Source organism: Equus asinus, chromosome 11 (genome assembly GCF_041296235.1).
Source record: "Equus asinus isolate D_3611 breed Donkey chromosome 11, EquAss-T2T_v2, whole genome shotgun sequence".
Taxonomy (NCBI): Eukaryota; Metazoa; Chordata; class Mammalia; order Perissodactyla; family Equidae; genus Equus; species Equus asinus.
Genome location: NC_091800.1, coordinates 26,194,789 through 26,214,839, shown reverse-complemented (window position 1 = coordinate 26,214,839; position 20,051 = coordinate 26,194,789).

Genomic DNA, 20,051 nt, shown 5'->3' with positions numbered 1-20,051 from the left:
TTTAACCAACTCTCTGAAGTTGGACCTTTGAGTTTTTCCCAATTTTTCACTATTATAAGAAATGCCATATCTCTCATTCTTTCCTCAAGATAGTTTACTAGAAATGGAATTCCTGGGTCAAAAGAACTTTTTAAAGTTTTTAAAACATTTTTTCATATATACAATTTAACGATTCTAAGTATTAGTATGGTTCTTTATATGGTTGGCTGAAAGGAAATGTTGAGTTTATACTAAACATGTCCTTGTTAGCTTTTTATGGCTAAAGCCCTTTCGGTAAAATTATCACCTTGACTTGAATGAACAAATCTGTATACAAAATAAAAAAAAGAAAAGAAAACAGCTGGAAATCATATCTACCTTTGCAGGGTAGTAAGTGTTTAAAGGCTTCAGAAAATCCTGAGGGAATTTGTTATGATTGAAGGTAAAGTCTACATGAATAAAAAAAAGAAGATTTTTCCCCCAAATGAGGAATTTGATAATAAGAAAAAATAAAAGCAAGAGAATGTTGAATTTGAAGTGAATGTTAAATTTGAAGAGATTCTTGAATCTTTGATTCATTACTTTCTGAAAGCTGTTTAAGAAGTCAGCTTCCTGAGGTTTTTATGTTCTCTGCTGCATTTAGCAAACCAGGTTAAATGTGGGTCATAAAGACTGTTAGGAAGAACACCATGCTTCGATGAGTCACCATACTTAAGCTTCAATAGCTAGGGAGCCAATTATCTGCAACCTGAGCTATGCAAACCCTTACTTTCTTTCCTCTTCCTAATACTTACCCAGATTTATGCTCACTTAACATCTCCTTAGGACTTGGAGCAAACGTGGACAGAAGACAATAGAACATAAACCTCAAATCCATCGATTTTGCTACAGTCAACACTAAATGAAGTAGATTATCTGTATGACATGGGTAATACTGACTAGTAGCACCTACTACCCTAAAGGAACACAGCTGGGTGCTGGGGAGACAAATAAGTTTAAGCAACTGTCAACCAGCCCAGGATCCTGTGAGGCTGGGCCGGAGAAGGCACAGCATCAGCAGCTGATGCCGGAAACAGTAGCGATACTCATGGTATATTTCATATTTAGGTAGTGTTTTACAGCTTCCAAAGGGTCTTCACATATGTGTGCTCATTTAGATCTCCAACAACTCTAAAGAAATAATCACCCATATTCCAGAGATGGGGCACAGAGAGGTTAAATACCTTGCCCAGTATCACAAAGCCTGTAGGCAGCAAGGTTAAATACCAAAGCCAGATGTTCTGATTGCAAGGCTTGTGACCTCACACACTGCCTTCTTACAACAAAATTAATTTATTGAGTACCAATGGGTGTCAGATCCTCTACTAGATAATAGAGGTTGAAAAAAAATCTTTCTTTCAAGGAGCTCAAGACATATCAGCAGGGACAGACACAAACTGAAGCTAGAACATAAAGATAGAAGCCATAACTGAGATCACAGTAGGAAAGCGCTCTAGATTTCAAGTGTGGCCAAAACTGTCATGAGGAAGCAGCCACTGAAGCAGTGGTGAGAAAGGACTTCAAACTTATCACATGTCTTCTCCCTTCCTGATCTTACCTTAAACTCCGTAAATCCAGACTAATTCTTTTGACAGTACAACATGGTAGGTTAAGAACTTGGGCTTTGGATCAGACGGTCCTGGGTTTAAAACCTGGCCCTGTGGTTTAAAACCACTTACTAGCTCTTCAGAAAGTTGACCTTGAATAATTGACCTTGAACAAGTTGCTGACCATTCTAAGCCTCAGTGCCCTCCTCAGTCCAATGGGAATGATAACAATAATATCTGCCATTTAAGATAGTTGTGAGAGCTAAATGAGATAATGCATTAGAAGTGTGCTTAATACCTTGCCAGGTGTACAGCAACTTTAATAAATATTAGGATGATGATGACTAGGTACTTTGATTATTGGAGAGTAGAAAAGAGACTGGAGAGGAAGAAGGGTAGTGGGAGCTCAAGAGAATTTTTACCTAATTCCTGCCTTGCAGATTCCAGGAAGAAATCAAGGAATCTGAAGCAAGCTGAGCAGGCATAGATTGGGAGAATGAGAGTGGAGCCTCAGTGCTCCTTAGAAGGCAGCAAAGCTGGATCCCTGAAGTGTAGAATAGTCCTGTGCCACATAAATGCATTTTGGTCAACAATGGACTGCATGTACAACATGGTCCCATAAGATTAGTACCGTATAGCCTAGGAGTGTAGTAGGCCATACCATCCAGGTTCGTGTAAGTATACGCTATGATCTCATAATGACGAAATTGTCTAATGACATTTCTCAGAATGTATCCCCGTTGTTCAGTGACGTGTGACTGTAGTTTCCAAGGCAAGTGAATTCTCCTCATTGGGCAGTAATGACATTGCCAAACAGCCCAGTCACCCTGACTCTGTCCCCCAGAACAAATCAGCACATTCTGGAGTTCCTCTCAGACCCACCAGACCTCCTCTGACCCACTCATAGCCCCTCAGGCATTCCTGCCCAAACTGAAGTCCTCACTTGAGTCTTAGGCCATGTTTCCTTCCCTAGAACACCCAATCCAAGATCTAACTTCCCAATTCTAGAATTCTAATTTCCTTCCAATTATTCTGCTGTGGTATAATATAGTATTAAAGAGGATTGCCCTGGACTCCCTAAGTTCAAATTCTGGCTCTGTCACTTACTAGATGTCTAATCATGGTCAAGTTACTTATCCTCTGTACCTCAATTGTTCCATTTATAAAATGGGGACAAAACTTCTACCTATGACATAGAGTTTTGTGAAGATTAAATAAGAGCTTACAACTGTGGCTGGCAGAGAATTTAAGTGCTCAATAAATGGTAACTGTTACTATGATTTTTTCCCCCTTGGAAAATGCCCATTCTGGTAAATGCTAAGTGGGGAAACTTATTACAACTGTTACATAAAATATGAAGTTATTTGTATATTTCAATTATCAGTTTTAATTCCATATTTTCTCAAGCAGAGATGATTTTAAATTCTGTTTTGGGATTTTTCGTTTGTTTGGATTGCTTCCCGAAGATGATACAAATGATGCAAGAATACCCATTAATATCCATCCACTTTAAGTCTGATTGTCAACTTTCCTAAACATCTCCAAAAACCTAAAAATGCCAAGAAGAGGGTGTGTGTGTGTGTGCGCGTGTGTCTGCGCCCACGCCTTGTATCTGTCAGAATTCCATATGAGAGCATCTAGATGAGAGAAACAGAGAGCAGGATTTACTCAAGAGGAGCAGAATTGGAATTGGCTGAGATTCGAACCAAGGAAGTCCTGCTGTACGTGCTCTTGCCCGAACAGCTCCTCAACTGCCAGCTTATGTACAGTAAGAACTTGAAGGTACTGTCTGCTCTTACGTTTTCTAAAGTAACTTCCATGTTTTTCATCATTATAAAAGTTATACTTGCTCACTGTAAAAAATAGTAAAAATATAAATAAAGGAAAAGGAGAAAATAATCATTTATAATTACAACTCTCAGAGTAACCCAGGTTTAACATATTTTTTATATTATCCAGTCTTTTTTGCATACACTGGACATGTGAGAAATTGTCAAAGTGGACATTACGGCAAGAGGCAACTTTAGAGTTACAGAGAGATATTTCACAGTGATCAAAGGGTCAATCTACCAGAAAGACATCACGATTCTAAATCTGTATGCACTCAATAACACAGCTTCAAGATATGTAAAGCAGAATTAGACGAACAAAAAGAGAAACTTTGAAATACCTCTCTCAGTGGCTGGATAGTTTAAAAAAAAAAAAGACAAAAACTAGTAAGGATATCAGAGATCTAAACAACACAATTAAAAGTCTTGACTTAATTGACGTATATAGAACACTACATCCAGTAATGACAGAATACACATTCTCTACAAGTGTAGTGCAGAGCATGTCAAAACTAATCATAAAGAAACTTCAACAAATTTCCAAAAGGATTGGAATCATGAAGAGTATATTCTCTGACTAACATGAAATTAAGATAAAAATTAATAATAAAAAGAACTAGATAATCTCAACTGCTTGGGAAGTAAGCCACATACTTCCAAATAAGAACAAACAAGAAATTCCAACAAAATTAGAAAATATTAACTAAATGATAACTTGTGTGATATTCTGAACATATCAAAACTTGTGTGATTTAATTAAAGCAGTGGTGGAAAGAAATATATAGCCATTTTTAACACATGTTTAATATATATGTTAAGAAGAAAGACTAAAAGTCAATATTCTAAACTTCTATCTCAAAAAGCTAGGAAAACACACTAATCAACTGCAAATAAATGAGAAGGTGGGAAATAAAATAATAATGATAATAACCGAAATCCATGAAATAGAAAACAAACATGCAATAAAGAAAATCAACAGAAGTAAAATGAGTTCTTTGAAAAGATTAATAAAATAAATAAACCTCTAGAAAACTGAGAGGTGAAAATACAAATTACTAAAATCAAGAATGAAAAAGGGGACATCATTATAGACTCAATGGAAATCAAAATTTAAAATACATTATATATTATGAAATACTTTATACAATAAATCTGACAATTTTGACACACAGAATAATCCTTTAAAAACATGTTACCCAAACTTAGAGAACTAAAAAATCTTCATTAAATTTTTTTAAATCTTCCGATAAAAAGCAATTGAGCCCAGATGTCTTTGTGAATTCTTCCAAATATTTAAGGAAGAATTAGCATCAATTCTGCACCAACTCTTCTAGAAAATAGAAAAGGACATTTTTATGAAGCTAGCTTAACCTTCATTCTAAAACCTGAAAGGACTTACAAACTACTTACTCTCATGAACATAGACCCAAAAATCCTAAACAAAATATTAGCAAGCAGAACCCAGTGATATATAAAAAGGTATTATATCACAAACAAGTATAGTTTATTCCAGGAATGCCAGGGTTTTTTACCATTTTAAAATTAATCCATGTAATTCATAATATTAACAGATTGAAACAAAAAAATTATGATCATCTTGATAAACATGGAAAAAGCATTTGGTAAAAATCCAAAGCTTGTTTGGGATAAAAACATCAGCAAACTGGGAATAAAAGGAACTGTAATTTGATAAAGAATATCTATGGAAATCCTACATCAAACACAAAAATAAAAATTAGACTATTGAAAGCCTTCCTCCTCCAGTTAGGAGTGAAAAAAAGATGGTTCTTCTCAAGATCCTAACCAGTAAAATACAAGAAAATAAATAAAGGAAAGGTTTGTAAAGATAAACATACAACCATCATTATTGGTAGGTGACATGATTGTGCATATATAAAATCCAAAAAGGAGGCCGGCCTGGTGGAGTAGCAGTTTAGTTCGTGCATTCTGCTTCAATGGCCCAGAGTCACACTTTCCAATCTCCGGCACGGACCTACGCACTGCTCGTCAAGACACACAGTCGCAGCATCCCAGATACAAAATAGAGGAAGATTGGCAACAGGTGTTAGCTCAGGGACACCCTTCCTCACCAAAATAAATAAATTAAATCCAAAAAGAATCTACAAACTGTTAGAACCATTAAGTAATTTAACAAAGTTACATATTTAAAAGTTAATGTACAAAAATCAATTGTATTTGTATATGTCATTAAAAAAAGGAAAATATATTTAGGCATAAAAATTTTTACAGTAGTACCGTAGACATATCAAATACTTGGAATCAATAGAAAAGGTGTACAAGACACCTATACTGAAAACTATGAAACGTACTGAGAGAAATTTTATAAGATCTAAGCCAATGGTAGGATATCTCATTGAAATATGAGATATTAAATTGAATTGAATTGAACTGAATTATGAATTGAAATTGTGACTGTGACAACTGTCCCCCAAATTGGTCTATAGATGTAAGATAATTCCAATCTCATTTCCTGCAGGGATTGCATGTGTGTGTGTGTGTGTAAATTGATAAACTGAATCTAAAACTGATAGGAAAATATGAAAAATTGAGAACACCAAAATAATCTTGAAAAAGAAGAACAAAACTAGAGGACTTATACTAACAAATATCAAGATTTATTTTAAAGTTCTAGTAATTGGAAAAGTGTGGTATTAGTATAAGGAAAGTCAAATAGACAAATGAAACAGAATAGAATCCGGAAATATAGAAGGTTACCTAGTCAAAATAAAGATGACTCTGTACTGCAGTGCAGAAAGGGTGATGCTTTTTTTTTTTTTAAAAAAAAAGGGTGGTGGGTCAATTGGATATCCATATTGGGAAAAAAATAAACCTTAACTACTATCTACTATGTTGTATTACACCAGGCAAAAAATCAGTTCCAGATCGATTATAGACCTAAATGCCAAATAATTTAGGTTTTAAAAGAAAATATTAAAAAATGTCATCATGATAGGCAAAGATTTCTTAAGTAGGACACAAGAAGCACTAGCCATAAAGGAAAAAACTGGTAAGTTGGACTAGTCACAAGAACAATGGGCCATTGAGATCTGGAGTATTGGATCAGAGTGGAATGTTGATGGCTCCATCAGTGGCAGATTTACCAGGAAGTTAAGCTTTAGGACCCCTCCTTCACACAGTCCACTTCCAACACTCTGGCAATCTAACACATGGTCATATATTTTTACAAACTGTACAGATCTTAGGCTTCATGAATCCTGGCCCTGACTCAGGGCATGCTGGCTGCAGTCCCTTTTCCTGTCCCACGGCATTCTGTCCTGCAGAGCCAGACCCAGACTCTGTTCACCCAGAGCTCCTGGAAGCTGCTGCCAATCAAGCAGAATGGGCAAAGCTGAAATCTATTTGCCATCCTTGAGATTCCTTTTGCCTGCGGATGGAATTGATGCGGAGAATGGGGACTTCCAGTAGGTATGGGTTAAGTGGAAAGAAGAGAACTGTGGCAGGGGAAAGATGATGAGACAGAGGGGGTGACCAAATACAGATGTAGGTGGTCTCTCCTTGACCAAACTTTGGTCAGGTCCCTCAGAGCTGTCTTCTGGACTAGCTCCCAACCATTGAACTTCTGTGTCCATCTTTGCATCACCCAGTTTTAGCAAAACTCCTGCTACAGTTTAGCAAGAATCTCCACCCTCAATACCTAATCATATTTCTCATTCCCCACCCTCGGTATATGATCACACTGGCCTGCCTTCAGCAAGAATCTTATCAAGTTGATTTAACCAGAATCCCTCCTTACTCCTGATGTTTCATCTTAGTGATTTTCCATCCACTGACCCCCATCCAGCTCCTTGGCTACAGATCCTCAGTTGTCCCTGCTGTACTCAGAACTAAGCCCACTTCTATACTGAAGTCTCTTTTCTGCTATTGCAATTGTTCGGGGGGGGGGGGGGGTTAAAATAAAATTTATCTTAACTGTTATAAGTAGTGTCCAGCTCTGGTTCCGTCCGACAGGAGTTAAAGAACCTGACACCCACCAGTATTCTAGAAATGCTTGGTTGGTTTGGCTGTGACAAAACAGACTCATATATGGCGCTGAGCACCATCTATACCTAACTACCATTGGGCACAATAACAATCACATATATTATTGTTAAATGTGTATCCAATCAATTTTGATGACAACCCTAAATTCAGTTGAGGTGTGAGGCCTTGTCACAGTCTTACTCTCTCAGTCTGCTAATCCAGCTTTACTTTAAAAACTCAGAGGATGTTGCTTTCAAGCTACAGTAAGTAAGCTGTGTTACCACAGTGTCATAGTTCCCAGGCAGGGCTGGAAGTGATTCATTTTCTTGTTAACTTCTACTATATATACTCCAGAAAAATGAGTTGGCATTTCTAAGAATACCTGATAGAAAAGAACAGAAGTTCTCCTTTCTCTTCCTGTCCTCTGAAACTAAGTCACAGACAGTGCCATGCGTAAGGAGCTAAAATATGCACTGCTCCTCAGAACCAGCTAGTACAACAGGGCTTTTTTCCCCTGGTATCAGTTTCTCTAACTCTAAAGAAATTTTCTCTACAAAAATATAACAGTGGTTAGATATCCTTCATGATGCAAACCAATAAAGAACTATTAAGCACCTAAAACAAATACATGTTCATTTCTTCTTTTCCCTGAAGCTTGTTTTTTGATCTTTTGATGGAAAATTTGGGCTAGATAAAAAGGAAGCACAGAACTATAAGTCATCGCCCACAAGATATTTTATTCTCTCACCTCACAGCTCTGGATACACCTGAAAAAGATGAAGAGGAATAGAGAAAGAGTGACTATGTATTTTAAAAATTCATACATTTAAGTAATCTGAGATGAATAAAAAGTCACACAGGTTAAAACATAACTTATGTCTGAAGGTGTTTCCTTTGTGGAAATTGGAACTATGGAAGAATCAATGGTAAGTCTTTAGGGGCTGAGGTTGGTTGACTTACAGGAGTGTCTTGAGGACAGCTGTGTTATTGGGGTGAAACTGAGTATACTGGCCAGGTAAGAACAGTATGATTTGTTTCAACTTCTCAGGACGCTTCTCTCTAGAATAGAAGAAAGAAATAAGAAGTATAGAGGAAACAACAGAACAACAAAAATAGATTTCATAGAATATATTCACTTAAGCCCATGTAACTTACAAGAAATACATCCCTTCTTCCTGGAAGTTTCTCTTAGAAATTATTTATTTATTTATTTATTTGTGTGTGTGTGTGTGTGTGTGTGTGTGTGTGTGTGTGTAAGATTGGCCCTGACTTAACATCTTTTGCCAATCTTCCTCTTTTTGCTTCCGGAAGATTGTCCCTGAGCTAACATCCTTGTCAATCTTCCTCCATTTTGTATATGGAACGCTGCCATAGCATGGCTTGATGAGCAGTATGTAAGTCTGCGCCCAGGATCCGAACCTGTGAACCCCAGGCCACTGAAGTGGAGCACACAAACTTAACCACTATGCCACCAGGCCAACCCCAGAAATTTATTTTTAATATATTCAAGCAAGCTTGACTGTTTTCTCAACCAAAAGAAGATTAGAAGAAGCCAAGGAGAGGGCCAGGATGGGAGGGACACTGCTAAGAGGAGACACAATAATCATCTTAAAAAGGGAGAGCTAATAACCCAACATGGAGAGAAGAGATAGAGAAACAAACACACAAACTGAAAAAAAGAAAAGCTCAAATCCACAGTAGTCCAGGTCATTTGGTGTGAGGAAAAGAACACAATAGCTTCTGAGCTGTGTCAAAGCAGAAGGCAACCATTGACAATAATAACGATGACCTTAAATCCACAAGATGTCAATACGTGTTGCTAAAGCAAAGTGTTCCATGGTAAAGTAAAATACTGAATCAAACTAGAATAAACTGGTTTCTTTATAACTTCTCATAGCCCTTAAGATGCTTAAGCGCATCATGACTTTCTAAGAGGGAAATATGTCATGCTGTGTTTTCTAAACTTTTTCTGACCACAAAACTTTTGTCTTATTTATTTTTATTTTGAGAACACCTCATAGGATTAACTAGGAACAAACCCGGGGAAACATTGCACTAAGTTTTCAAGAAAAGATTGCATCCTATGTATCAGTCAGGAACAGGAATCACAAATTTTAAGATTTCCATCCGTATCAACATAGTTGGCTGTATACTAAATATTTGTGCTCTTCTTTTCCATGGTGCAGAGATGTCACTGAGAAGTGGCTGTCTAGCCAAGGACTATATTTCTGACCCACCGGTGTAGTTGGATGCAGCCAGGTAATTAAATCCTAGCCAAAAGAAGGCGAGCGGAAGTGATGTTCACCAGTTTGAGGCCCCCAGTCACAATCCTTCATGTTCTTTACTCCTCTGCTACCTGAATACTGACATTCAGGGTGACCTTGGAAACCTAGTGTTGAAGATGGCAGAACCTCCATCAGATTGATGTCCTCTACCCCACACCCCCCAATACGCACACACACACACACACACACACACACACGTTACCACCATTTCCACTTGATCTACAACTGCACTAGATTGTTGTGTAAGCATAAAATAAACTCCTATTATGTTAAGTCCTAAAATGGCTCAAGTAAAATGAGGTCGGTGTTTTAAATAGCAAATTCCAGTTAGATCCATCCCTTAGGTTGTGCAATGGACACAGCTGCCCTGGGCCCCATGATAGTGCTGTATCTTACTCTTCTATTTTGGAACATTATTAAAATTCAACTTTAAAATTTCTGTCTTGAATAAAGATAACCCAAGGGGCCTATGAAAGATGCTGACAGAGTTACTCAAGTGCGACTGATTATCTTAGGAACCTATACTGACTGCGCTGCCCAAGGCCCTTCTCCTATAAGCAAGTCCCTGACTTTAGTTATTTGGAAAACCCATCTCATTCTCTGGAGGTGCCAGATAAATTAACTTTTTAGCAGATATGCCTATTAATTTTGTATTTGTGCAGATTCCTTGATCTCCAGGAATCCTGTTTGAGCAACACTTAATTCAGCCAATGTTCATTGAGCAGCCACTATGTGTCAAGTGCTGGCAGATGAGAGAGGTTTTGCTCCAGGATAGCAATAATCAAACACCAAATAAGACAAGGGACTTGAAAGCCTTGTTCCCAGGCTAAGCTGGGAAGAAGGCCACATTCATCATTAGCACACAGCACCTTTATCCTGCCCAGTAGCTAGCTCTCCACAAACGAAAGCATAGCCTTTCAAAAAAGTGCCCAGGGCCAGCCTGGCGCTGCAGCGGTTAAGTGTGCACATTCCGCTTCAGTGCCCCGGGGTTCGCTGGTTCAGATCCCGGGTGTGGACATGGCACCGCTTGTCAAGCCATGCTGTGGTAGGCATCCCACATATAAAGTAGAGGAAGATGGGCACGGATGTTAGCTCAGGGCCAGCCTTCCTCAGCAAAAAAAGAGGAGGATTGGCAGCAGATGTTAGCTCAGGGCTAATCTTCCTCAAAAAAAACAGTGTCCAATGCTTTAGATCAGTGGTTCTCAAAGCACAGTCCACAAACCAGCAGCATCAAGATCACCTGAGAATCTGTTAGAAATGAAAGTTCTCAGGCCCCATCCCAGGCCTGCTGAAACAGAAGCTCTGGGGGGGGAGGTCTCAGTAACCTGCGTTTTACCAAGTCCTCCAGGTGATTCCATTGCTTGCTAAAGTTTGAGAATCACTGCTCCATACTACCCACACTCTCTCTTCCCTTCCTTGGAACGTAATCTTCCTTCAATTCCATGTGGACTCTTCTCTCTGCTAAGACAACCAAATGAATGCTCGTGTTAATTGATGATAATAGTTAAAATGTTGGCTCTTTCTCAGTTAATAGGTACTTTGAAGGTCAGTCTTTTAACACATAGGTGAGAATTTCTGCCTGGGCCTTGTGGTGGAGATTCACCTTTGTCTCTGAAATGGGAACCTTAACGCCATCATTCCTGCCTGTTGGCTCTCTTTCAGCCCCAGACAAGGCCTGCGCTTTTGCGGACTACAGGCCCTTTTGCATGGGAGGCAGAGTTGCAGCCTGATGCATCCCCACAGTTGCAGAGGTAATCACCTGGACTGCAGGTAGTAGAGCCCGGGAAGCGGGGATCTGTGGGGCTGTGTGCAGGCTGAGCCTGCTTCTCGCATACCAGACGAGAAATAGTTTTCATATAATAGCCACTTTCCTAATGACCAGCAATGCTCAAATTTGAACCAAGATGATAATAATAATAGTAAAAATATCTAGCATTTGTTGAGAGCTTTCTGCACACCAAATACTGTGCTAAATGGACTGCTACTCAATTTAATCCTCATAACAAGCTTATGAAAAAAGTGCTTTCACATTGTCCCATTTTACTAAAGAGGAAACTGAGAATTAGTGAGAACTATTACTTGGAATCGTCCCTCTCACTTTGATGTATAAAGCATCCTTTCTGGCATAGTATTCAGTGTGGGTAATTCTGGCTGCCACGGGGACACAGAGTAGTAGATGAGAAATCTCAGCAGAGTGAAGCTCCAAACACACTTTTCAGATCTGTCTCCTGGAGTACACGTCAGCCCAGGCCATCTCCTGACTTTTGCAAGGCTTGAAGTGACATGCAGTACAAATAGAGGCCCACTTACCATATGTCCAAATATTTTAAAGTTATAAATCAAACTAGCAAACTGTGAAATAAAGTATCCACTTACTTTTGCAAATATAGGTTCATAACAACTTGGAAGGCCAGGTTCAAATTTAGACTCTTAGACTCCACAACATTCTGCATTAGAACTTGATTGTGGAAGGTGACATTGTTCCCAGCCATCTCCCTTCTCTTCCCATCCTTGGTTCCAGAGCACACCAGAAGAGGCTTCACGTGTGGGTACAGTAGTATGCACATCCAAGCTCTGTCCCCAACCTCCGCAAACAGCTGCCTGTTGGCCATCCCCAGGCCTATGTGTAAGGGGGTCCACTCTCAGGAGGACAAGCTGCAATAGAAACGCATACAGGCCCGTAGCAAGATGTATAGGGGTGAACCATGATTCTGGGTGGGAATATCCCCATGGCCCTGTGGGAAGGGGCACAGCTAGAGGAGAATCATATTGGGGCCTCTAAAGCATAGATGCCAAGTCAAGGGCCTTTCTTGCCTCATCTCAGGGCAGTTCTGCCCACACCATCCCCCAGATGCTCTGAGAGAAAGGATTTGTATTCAAATAAATTTGAGAAACACTAGATATTGCACACCTCATCTTAGAAATTTATAGTAAACCTTAGCATCGTAGTAAAGACTATTGTCTTAGCTCAGGCTGCCATAACAAAATGCCATAGACTGGCTGGCTTAAACAACAGAAATTTATTTCTCACAGTTCTAGAGGATGGGAAGTCCAAGATCAAGGTGCCAGCTAATTTGGCTCCCTTGTGAGGGTCTCTTCCTGGCTTACAGACAGCTGCCTTCTCACCATGTCCTCATGCGGCATACAGAGAGAGCTCCGGGCTCTCTTCCTGTCCTTATAAGGACATTAATCCCATCATGGGGTCCCCACCAGTATGACCTCATCTGAACCTAATTACCTCCCAAAGGCCCCACCTCCAGCTACCATCATACTGGGAGTTAGGGACTCAACATATGAATTTGGGGGGACATAAGCATTCAGTCAATAACACATAGCAAAGACCCTGAGAAGATCTGATGCGAAGAAATCTGTGTGACTTTAGCTCAATATTACCCACACTTATTTATGAAAAGAGTTTTCCAGTTTGGTGGATAAATTGTCCCAAGGAAAATCTTAGTATATGCTATAAGTCATAAGTACTTTAAATCAGTCCCCACCTTTGGCTCTACTCTCCTGGCCACAGTCTATTTTACCAAGATGGCACCTCACTTCAGTCTGTGACCTTATATCTGCATGTGATAATAACACCATCAATATATCCCATATGTAGATTTCCTTGTATTTTATTCTCAAACCTGTTCTCCCTTATTGTTTTAATAATTTGAACAATTCCTAGAGTACCAGCCAAGCATATTTTATTCACATTTACTAGAGTAATACCTGCAATATTGTCTCTCTTCAACAACCAAGCAAGATGGGTCCGGCCCAGTGGCATAGTAGTTCGTGTGTTGCGCTTCAGCAACCTGGGGTTCACAGGTTCTGATCCTGGGCAGGGACGAACACACTGCTCATCAAGCCATATTGTGGTGGTGTCCTACATACAAAATGGAGGAAGATTGTCACAGATATTAGTGCAGGGACAATCTTCCTCCAGCAAAAAGAGGAAGAATAGCAACAGATGTTAGCTCAGGGCCAATTTTCCTCACCAAAAACAAACAAACAAACAAAAACAACCAAGCAAGAGTTGTTGTGACTGACCTCTAAATGCAATCAATAAATAAGTGGTTAAGACTCTGACTTCATTTCTGAAGAGCTAATGTACAGCATGGTGACTATAGTTAATAATACACTATTGTATACTTGAAATTTGCTAAGCGAGTAGATCTTGTGTTCCCACCACACATAAATAAAATGGTGACTATATGAAGTGATGGATATGTTAATTAGCTTGATTATGTTAATCATTTCATAATGTATACATATATCAAGACATCACATTGTACGCCTGAAATATATACAGTTTTTATTTGCCTATTTGACCTCAACAAGCTGGGGAAAAGAACAAAATTATTTTCTATTGAGCCCAATCATAATTATGTTTAGAGCTGCATAAACGTTAAAACTGACCAACATAGTATATTTTCAGCAACAGCTTTACTTCATATGTATTTCCAGACACTAATGTATTGAAAAAAATATTACTTATTGTTATATAATTGTGCATTCACCACTCTCAGATCACTTCACAAACATCTTGTTTATACTCCTTTTTTTCCCAATAGTAGGCCATTATGGAAAATTATGAATACGTGGCTGCATACATGTGATAAAGCACTCCTGATTTTTTCCCAGTCTTCAGTTCCTGATGTGAATTTAAGCTTTATCATTTTGATTTTAGCATTAGTGTAGCCATAGTGGGAGAAATTTAAAAAGCAACGCTCTGACTTCATAGAATAGACTCCAAACAACTCTTCGTGTTCACTATTCTCCCCTTAGCATCTTACTTCGCCTTTCTGTCAATTTGGAGATAAGTGCAGCCTGGTAGGTAGATAATAAAGAGAAAATTCAGGAATGCGGAATTGAAAATTAGATGAAAACCTATGTTTTTCTGAAGCTGAAAACAAATTCTTCACTTTTTCCCCCTTTCTCTCACCCTTTAAATGGAGGCTATTATGAAGATTTGCTGAACATTTATAAAATCCAAAAGAGAAAAAAGAGTAAAGTATTGTGTAAAAGTCAAGAGAAGGGTTTCATGTTGAAGAAAAATCACAGCATGTACTTAGGTTTACTAGAAAAAACGTAAAGAATTTCCAGCAGGCTAATCCTAAAAGTTGGTCGCTATTAATTCCTGTTGAAGCCATCATCATAGCTGCCTTTATTCCTCAGCCGAAAGCTCCCAAGGGTTCCAGCCACACCGTTGCTGTGGAGACCGCTGCAACCACTTGCTCGTTTCAGCTGAAAAACATCTTCAGGTTGTCAGCCTGTGCCACCAGATGATTTGGGCTTAGAACATTAAGGTCACTGACATTGCCTTCTCAAAGCATGTTATCAATCCAACGTGCCTCAGTAAGAGAAAGTTGAGACAGAGCTGTTGTCTAGGCCGGGAGCCAGTCAGGGTCTCAGGGGATGACAATGTCCTTGGTCATCTCATTTAGAGTCTAGTCCTCAACTTTATGGCTCAAGGGTTGGTTCTGTTAGTATTCCTAGACATGGTTGGTCTAGGGTGCCAATTATCATTAATCAAATTTGCAAAAGAATAATATATAAACTAGAACATCTATTATTTTTTACTGAGAAATATAATCATCAAGAACACTGGAGTTTCCATGTCCATTGGTCTATAAATTCTCTGTGTGGTACCTAGAAAACCAAACAGAAGTGAGAAGATCGCTCCGTTATCTGGGAACCAAAGCCAGGGGAATAAGTGAGATGATTTTGGTGGCTGTTATTATCAAACTCAACAACTCCTCTTCAACCATTTTCTAAGTTCTTGCAGTGCATTTCCCTGTGTAAACCACTTTCCTTTACACAGTGCAAAAACCAACTAACTTGCCTCCATCTTTAGACAGGTTAATATGGGCACACTCTTCTGAGTTTAGAGTTTGGATGCCTCAATTTAGCATTGGGTATTTCCCAAATTTTTTAGGTTCCCATTTACAAATCATTTCTTAGGATGTATTAGTTCCACAGATGGCTGATGCCAGGTTGACTTTTCCTAATGTAATCTTATGTTCAGTTTGGGGGAAGCCTACATCAAATACAGAAAACAGTTCAATGGTCCAAATTTTAGAAGGAAAACAGGATGACACTATAGAATAAAGACTTGCTACCAGTTTCATATGTTTTCCCTGGTGTGATATTTGATTTTTTTACTCCCATATCTTAATATGTTTTGAAAGATGAAAGATAGTCACTATTTGTGGTAGGCAGAATTCTAAGATCACCCCCCAAATTCCTATATACAGGTCTAGTATAACTCCCTCCCCTTGAGGATGGGCAGGACCAGTGAATATGTGGGATAACACTTCTGTGATTAGGATCCTAATCAGTTGACACTGAGTTAACCAAAGAGAAAATACCCATGGTGGACCTGACCTAATCTGGCAAGCCCTTTAACAGAAGGTGAAGCAGCAGATGAGGCTCTCCTCCTGCGGGCGTGGAAGAAAGCAAGCAGCCGTGTGGTGAACTGCCTATGAAGAGGACCATAAAATATACCATTACTCCAACAAACATGCCTCCTCGTATTTCATCTGTGTGCATTCTTCCGAAGAACTCACACTCTATATGATGCAAGAGAAATAATAAGTCTGTCGTACGTCACTGAAAAGGAAACACTGAATATATGGCTCTTCCGAAAACATACTTGTTTGTTTGGTTTTTTTAAATGCTATACTTTATCACATCTCCTTTGAGAAACTGCTGGATACAGAGAAAGTTCAAGCCTTATATAAGGTTGTGTCTTTATAAATAAACCCAGTTAAGACAGCATTCTGGAAAGGATACTGTCACCTGGTATTGCCCCTCTTGACAGTTAAGACCCTTACAGACAAGGGATTTTCTGAAGCCAAACAGAGTATTTGTTGACATGACTGAAGCCACAATGAGAATGAGACACAGTTCACTGTAAATACTTGTATGTGTATATCTATGAATAACAAAGACTAGGGAGGAGTGGTATTGATCTCAAGTTCCCCCAGGGCTTGGCCAAAGGAATAATTTTAGTCCAGATTGGATCCCTCTTGTTCTGATTCCAGAGAGCCCTTGTGTGTGTCTCACTCATGCCACCTTGCCCCATGCCATGGATGCTGGCTGGAATGTCCACTTCTTATTTCAGAGCTCGTGATGCTAAATTTGTAGACTTTGCTCAGGATATTGGTCAAGACATCATCTTTAAGTGCTAAATCTTGTGGGTGGATTTCTGGGGACCTCTTAAGGTCCTCTTAAGAAACGTTGCTTCCTATCAATATGCACTACAAAATGTTGACTGCCTTTCACCTTGTATAGTCAAAATGAAAAACCAAGTCTGCCTCCCTGGGGGCACTGAGGTGGCATCATCATCCCAAAGAGAAGATAAATTCCTACCTCTCTACTCCCTTCCATGATGGAGACCCATGAGAAAGGGAACTACACTTAAGTCTTCTATCCTGTTAAAAGGAAGACTACAATGGTACTTTGAGTAGTAGGACAGATGAGTTTGGCTGAGTAGCTTAGTGAATTATTTCTCCCAGCTATCTGATTTGAGGCCCAGAGCTGAGTTTTGGTATAGGGGCAAGAAAGAACCAAATTACTTAGAACAATACAATGAGAGGGAAGGTGAACTTTAGAGACAAGAAGAGAGTTCAACAAGATGAGAAAAACCCAAGGAGGACAGAGCTAGTAAGAAATTTACTTGAGCAGGAATGACCCAAGGACTTCTACATTCAGGACGAATTAATATCAGTTTTAAGTTGTTTGCTGTGATGCAGCCTCCCTCACTGCCTTGGATCAATGGTGCTATGGGGTGTGAAGGAATCTGGCAGTTCCTAATGTGGCACAAAGCTGAGGAGATGGATGGCACGTGCAGGGGGTAATAAGAAGAGTGGTGATGAAGAATTCAGTCGAAGCAGAAACTTTGATTCAGAGAGGACTCAAAGAAATGTAAACCCTTAAAAATCATAAGAGATATTTCAAGGCTGATGGGACACACCCTCATAAGCAGGGTAGGAGCTTCAACAATTTGAATTTAAGAATTGTAATGAGACAGATGAGCCAATAACACTGAAGGATTTGGGAAACCCCAGAGAGCTGACATCTGCTTGAAGACCCGCTGTGCGATGCTGCAGCTCTCTCTCCACCTCCCTAATCTCAGCACATGTGGTTGCATTCCCCCAGCAGAACCAACACTCACAATAGCAAGAGGAAGGGAATTTCAAACTTCCTATGGTAGGAAGAACTACTGCTTTGTAAGAATGTGAGCTGAAAACAAATCTATGGTGCAAGACCAAGGATGCTGTTTCATTGCCTGAACACCAACTGAAGGTGCCCCTGACCAGTGAAGATCAGGAGCAGTTCTCATGTTCAGCATCCATTGTGAAACTGCTGCAGACCCATCAATCATCATCCTAGCTGGACATCGTCAGATTGGTAAGAAGCCCCTCTGGGGGCAGTGGAGAGGAGGGCTCATTACCTTTGACTTGAAAGTCCATGTAAGACATTTTAAAGTCTCCCCACACTCTTCTCAGGTCATGGATGATGCCAACATGAATCCATTGCTCCCATCTTGGTGAGTCAAGCCATGTTTTAACAATACCCAAACAATATCAGGCTCCTCTTCCATAAGACTCCCACGATTGTATTTTTTGAGCAGTGATCCTGCATGATCCTGAATTTTAAAAAAACAAAACACAACTCAGATCCAGATAATAAAATCATAGGACCTCTCTCTGAATAATCTCAAACATGCACAAAGAAAACTCAACCTAAACTTCATCAGGGCTGAAACTTCAGGTGTGTCTGGGTCGCCATTATCCCCCAGGAGCTAGCACAGTGCCTGGAGAATGACGGGCCCTCCATGACCCAGTCTCTTGACTACTCCGAAATGTCAGACTTCATTCGTGTGGTCTGGTCTCCAGTCTTCAAGCACCACACTTTAATCCATCCAAGCAGCTGGCTGCCTCTGTCTCCCTGAAGACTTCCAGGACGAGAGGCTACACAGCCTCCCCGGGCTGCTGAGTCATCTTCCTATCAGGAAATTGTTTCTGCCTTAGCTAAATAGGTAAGCAATTTTCTGCCTATTTCAGACAGAAAATCTAAGTTTAAAAAAGATTAAGTGAATAGCTCAAGGTTATACTCAAACTTTGGCCAGGGTAGGAATAGAACCCAAGTGGTTCCTAACATTCAATCCTGCAGTTTCAACCCTGCTCCTTTTGCAGAGGAGCCTATCTTTATAATTTACAGGTATTGTTCCCAAATCACTCACTGAAAATTCTGCTTAAATATTGAAGGTAAAAGAGCTTCATGTATCCAATACAGAGAGAGTATATATAAAAAGAAATTTTTCTCACATGAAGAATGAATCACTGTAAAGAACATTTGTTCAGTTGTTTCATTACAAAATAAGAGCATTCCTCCTGGCTGCCACAAAATCCAAATGCTCCATTTTGTTACTAAACAATCCTTTTAACACCAAGCCAAAAATAAGTCACAATGTTAATGCAAACATCTTGCAAGCCAAATCAAAGGACTTGTGCCAAATTTATCAGAATTAGAGGGAAAATATGTCGGGCCTGGCTATGAGAAACTTTCTATTAGATCAGCAGTCAATAGGGTAGCAGCATCTGCTGATGCTGAATGAAAGACATGAGTAATAATGGACAGCTTTAGAAAATACATTTTCCTTCCATAGTTAGCAAAGCATGACTCACTAGAACTCTCCAGACATTACATTGCATGAATGACTCAAAATTCTACCAAGGACAGGGCACGATCATGTCTCTCTTCCTGCACCAGGATTTCTTGTCTTAATTATCACTGATTTGTTGGCTTACTTCAAAGGCAGAAAATCTTGGTCCCCTCCCCTTCCTCTTTTAAAAACAGTGGTACATGTTTTAGTATAATTGAAGTGCGGCAGGAAAACAGAGATTAAACATTATAGAGAATGCCAAAAGCAGCTTTCAATTGGCCCAACTCACACCATTTGGAAGGCCATGTTGGGCAATGACCATGGTTAACTCCTTTCTGGAATATTGACCCACGAGCAGAGATTGTTACAATATAGGAAATACCTTCTTGTTACAGACCAGTGACCTGCCCACCCAAATCCTCAGTAGCCAGTATCAAAGATATTTAGACAAATAGTTTAGTAGTTACTTTCCATGACAGAAGTTTTTGATTTTCCTCAAATAACTGTTCTCTTTGATAATCGCAGTAGCCTCTTAGTTAAGACTCACACTTCCAGACTCTTTGCTTTCCATTCCATCTGGCATTCCAACTCCAGATTAATTTTCCCAAAAGATCAAGAGAGCAAGGCAGAGGCTACAAAGCCTTTACGACCTTGCTTTGGAATTTACAGACCATCACCTCTGTCATATTCTACTGTGTTACACTAGCCG